The following is a 5,453-nucleotide window of genomic DNA, read 5'->3' as shown; positions in this document are numbered from 1 at the left end:
AAACCCCCATGTGTAGCAAACATTGTGTTACAAAATTCAAGACTGCCAAATTATTTCCCAGCAGTTTATGAATTAACCTTTTCTTTACAGTAAATACATGTAAGTGAAGGGTGAGTGAAGGCCAACGCTCGCCTTCTGTTCATCTACATTCACCAGACATGCAGAGCCACTATTTTACCAATATGGCAAATAAATATACATTAATGCGACATTAACATTTCACTACAATTGACTTTTTATAGGAGTAAAGTGCAAAACATATGTTATTTACATATATCAATAAAGATATCAGAATGAATTGGTGTTGCACTTCTTGTTTGCAGAATAACTTTGATAAGTATGGTGTGTTTAAAAAGTGTATTTTACAGTTGGGGAGAAGGTAAAACTAACACCACCTTTTTTTGTTTTTACTGCTCAGTCACCTTTTTTGACAATTTTGCACATAGGCAGAGTAGGGCAGCCAGTGGTCTTGGCTCTCAAATTGGGTTCAATCCACCCAGCCTGGAAATTCCATGTTTGTTGTGTTATCTGTAAGGAGGGAAAATCAATCAATTGACTTAGAGGTATATTCACAAGAACGTGTGATAACTACCGCAAGAGCAGCGTAACACAACTTTCAATATCGCAGCCCATAGCGGGAAAATAACACCGTGTCAACGTGGAATTCACAACAAGGCAGTAGCATGCGATAGACACCAGATAATGCGTCAAATGTCAGCATCAAAATCAACGCCACGCCGCAAAAATGCGAACCGCGAACGTGATAATACATGCAATGAGGCCAATCGCGGTACAAAAAGTAGAGAAAACCAGCCACAGGCCTGCAAATCCCACGCATCTTGCGGGAAACTGCACCATGAAAACTACATAAACAACACACCAGAAACAAGCCTAATCATGGAGCAACATGGATGCACCCTGACCCAGCGCAGAGGACAACGCGAACCCCACAACCCCCACATACCACCAGCAAGGAACAACGGGCTCGGGGAAGGCCAAGGAGAAAAGGGGGAGGAAGACGGGGTGAAGACCGCAGGACAACAAAACCATCGTGACGGAGGTGACAGAACACAACCAGCAGCTGACCCACAAGCAGGCTACCGTGAATGCAGCCGGAGTGTCGAGGAGGCCATGAGGTCAGGTACAAACCTGCTGCCAACAGGAAGGCAGCAACGGTGACAGGAGGTGGCAGTCCAGCAACACAGGAGGAGCTGGAGGAAACCCAGGCCACAGTCATCAGTGTGGAGACGGTGCAAGGAGTAGGGATTACCGACACAGCTCGAGAGGACCTGACAAGATCAACAGGGAAAGTAATGGACAGGGACTGGGTGGACGGGGGGAGATGGGCACAATGACACACATGCACAATGAGGCGTAGCACACTGCACACCCACAATCACCCATGATCATGTCCCACATCCCCTTGGCACACTGCAACACACACACATTGCAAGAACAGCACACCTACATCAACGACAACGTGGTACAATGCGCATACCCGACACTGCAGAACAGAGGACACAACTGGCTCCGCACATGCACAGAAACATGCCTACCACATCTGACAGAGCAGGTAACTGTGAAATGGAAATGTACGTGTACAACCTCACATCCGTCATGTAGTCCAAATCTACACTGTCCCGCAGAAGAATCCAGCACCTCACAGTCACTATGTACATTGCCAAACAGTCTGCATGTAAACCAGAACAATGCGCCAACATACATGTCAACACAATGTCAACATGCATCTCCCCTTCACATTGCAGAGGGGCACACAACTCCTCTAGCAGAGCACAGAAGACAACACATCTGTGATGCCGGAGAGGGCCACCACACCGTTGACACCGACGCCCTACAACTTTCCATGGATATCCCACGCAAACCACCACCAGGACCAGGGCAGACAAGCTACTCAGAGGAGAACACAACAGACCACACAGCAGGAAGCACATGCAAGCACAGCTGGCACACAACACTCCACCCACCCACACATGGCACCCCAATGCCATGTGTCAGCACGCCAAAAGGAGGTGGGCCAACAGGTGGGGGTGGGTGCTGAACCCATGGAAGGCAGGCTGGAACACATACATTGGTGTCTATCACCCTCAGGGACCACCCACACCCCACAAAGGAGACCCACACTGCCACAGAGACACATGCAGATGCACATTCAGAGTACAGAACCACACCCAGGGGCGCACAAATAGCAGTCACACACCCACATTGGCACGGCGTATGAAGGCCTTGGCCACTCCCCTTACGAATTGAGTGGGTGAGGACGAAGCTACATGTCCAAGCTCCAACATGCTGCCTGCGGTGACATTTCTGCATCCGATGTACACAGCACGCTGTAATGTCCTAGGGCCAAGGGCCCTCATGCATACAACAAGACCACAGGGACACACGTAGATATCATGTCGAACTGGAATGCTTGGTGCTTGGTGCTGGCAACAACTTGAACATTGGACACCAGTGCAACGGAAACAGAAAACACATGCATAACAGAGTCAACTGCACAGTAACATGGTGGTAGCCGGAGTAAGGACAGAGGTCCCTCAATATCCAGTCAGGAGGTTCCGTGAGTTGCAGTGCACTGAGGTAGGGGCACTAGAGGTGAGCTCGCTCATGTGAAGGAATTGCTAGGATTGTGTCCCTTCGTGTTAGTCCTGATGCAGATACAGTGGGGTGTGTTACACCTGCATCAACGTCCTCATCAACATCCCAGGTCGTCCACACAGCCTGAGGTGACATAGCTGCGCAACATCTCCACAGCACAAAAGTCAATCACTAACGGTCACTGGCACCTGGAGTGCTGAGCAGGGTATCAGGCCAATGATGGCATTCACGACAGGTCTGAGCAACTCCGTAGGTCTGTCAGGACCACCGTATCAACTCTGGCAGATGGCGGTTAGAGGTGGTCCTTGCGGCGGTGGCGTGTGCCTCCTTGCGGTGATGCGACGTCTGGGCATTGGCATTGATGTCCCCAAGACCACCGTCACAGAGTTCATCCAATATATCAGAAGAAGGGGGCCCAGACCAGAGGAGCACAGAGTTAGTGCCCCCGGTTGCACTGTGGCCGGCACAGGCACCCTGCCACGGGACAGTGATTTGTGGTGAACTGAGGTAGATCAACGCGCAGTGGGTGGGTCTTCATCTATGTCCAAGGTGAATGTGGCATAGGCTTGCGGGGGACAGAGGAAGGTGTCCTCCAGGGCAGGATGCGGAAGGTCTGTCATCAGGCAGCAGCAAATGGAGGAGTGGAAAGTGCCAGCCTCGTTTTCACCACCAATTCAGAATCAGCTACATGAGGATGAAAACAGCCCCAGTCCATTGACTCAGACGCACCAGATGTATGACCAGAGAGTGTTCATGAATGTTGGGTAACAGACTTAGTGGCACAGGTGCTGAGCGGGGATGCAGTCTGCGATGATGCCGGTACTCTGACATGAACTCGACCATTGCCAAATCAAGACTGTGACTTACTGGACCGCAGTGTAGGCCGGAGGTAGCGGTCAGGAGTGGCCCACAGCGATGATCCTGTTCCCTCCGGACTGCAAGGCGTCATTCTCTTACGACACTCTGTGCGTGCCTTGACATGTATTCTGCCTTTTGAATAACTATTGTTCAGTTCCAAATCTGTGACCCACTCGTGCGCAGCGTAGGCCGAGGGCAGTAGTCCACGTAGGCCTATAGACACGTTGGTTTGTGATGCCATGCACAGACTTGTTGGCACCACATCGAAGGGGATATAGTGACTTGCCCTTTGCCTAAAATGGTGTTCAACGCCATGGTGTAATCAAAACTCAGTTCCAAATGTGTGACCTACCTGACCGCGGTGTAGGCCTGAGGCAGCGGTCAGCACGGGCTATTCACCAAGTGTCGCCGGCATAGGTTGGATGGATTTGGGGTCACTGCCATTCATGACTCAGGACACAGTTTCACATATGGGCTGAAGAGTAGGCCTGAGGCGGCAGTAGAGTACGTCAACGAAAAAGGTCTAAAGCGAGCCTGTGTGGTGGAGGCCGTGATGGTCTGAGGAGGCTGCCAAGGTCACGGGACTTGGGCCTGGAGCTTGCGCCGTAACGTGGTGGGCCCTCCTTGTCAAATGCCGGTGTCGGCAGGTGATCAGTGAGGCCTGGCTGTGCAGGGGCGGGCTTGACGGGTTCGTGGTCCAGTGTGCAGGGGTATGGCAGGCGCACAGCGTCGCAGACAACTCTGCCCAAGAGGACGGCGTCGGGACGAGAGGCGAGTTGTTCTGTCGTGTCCGGTGGAAGGGCATGTTGTTGTGATTTGCATGGTTGTGGAGTTGAGGTAAGTGGGGTGTTCATTTGGAACTTGCCAAGGTGCTGTGCATTTCCCTTGTTGCCATCCTGGGTACGCTGGTTGGTGATGGACAGTTGGCTGTGTATTTGAAGGCAACATTGTCAGAGGTTCCACAGTGTTCTGTTGTTGCCTGCACATTGAGGTGGGACTTGTGCTTTTTGTTGTGGTGATTGTGAGCTGTGTCACCAGGGGGCACAGGTAGGACATGTGTGCTGTGGGTTGCCCCCAACACGTGCGTGCATCCTGCTATGGCGTGTGGTCCTTGCTTGTTCTCCAGCGTGACCTGCGCATTGTGTTGGACATATTGGGACTGGGGTACCAGGGTGATGGTGATGTCCAGGACAGGTGTGAGGGATTTGGATGTGGCTGGCTGTGAGTTTCCTCCGACTCTGGAGGATGTTGGTTGGGGGATGCCAGGGGCCAACAGGTGCAGCCAAGCCAGCAGCTTGGTGTGGGGTGGGATGTTGGTTGTCCGCTGTGTTGGTGCCGTAGGCCTGTTAGGTGATGATGGTCGGGATGCGTGGGATGGTTGTCCCTTTCAACCTGTGGTGGACGGTGACATTGTCAGAGGTTGGGTCTGTGCAGCTTGTACGCTTCCTGGGGGTCCGCTGTCTTTTTCTGAGCTGCGTCTGTGATGGTCCTGGGGGGGTGTTCTGGGTGTGGGTTGTGGTCCTGGGGTGGTGTCGGTGGGTGTTGTGGCCATCTTGTGTGTCCGGGCCGCATGATGGGTGGCTCCATGGCATCTGTTGCCCTTCTGATGATGCCTTGGGCTATGCTCCCTTTTGTGGTGCCTGCTGCCATCACACTTAACACCATGTCAGAGCAGGTGTAGATTTCCTGGTGCTAACACACCTTATTGCCTGTTTTGTGTTTTTATTGCAGATCTGGCTGGTCGTTGAGAATGTTGAGGTGTGGTGTTGTCACGGCTTTTGGCACGGGAACGCCAGCTCTGCATCTCATTAGCGATAGTTGTGCGGGTCGTCTGTGGCAATGTTTTTTGCAGCTGCTATCGCGGATTTACTGGTGCTGTGGGCTGTTAGCACCAGCTTGTGAATGAGGAGGTAAATTTATCATGACTTTGGCTGCGAAAAAGTGCAGTTAATTCGGCAATAGCTCCTTGTGAATATGCC

Source organism: Triturus cristatus, chromosome 10 (genome assembly GCF_964204655.1).
Source record: "Triturus cristatus chromosome 10, aTriCri1.1, whole genome shotgun sequence".
Taxonomy (NCBI): Eukaryota; Metazoa; Chordata; class Amphibia; order Caudata; family Salamandridae; genus Triturus; species Triturus cristatus.
The sequence above is the reverse complement of the archived record's forward strand: the minus strand, read 5'-3'. Positions refer to the sequence as shown.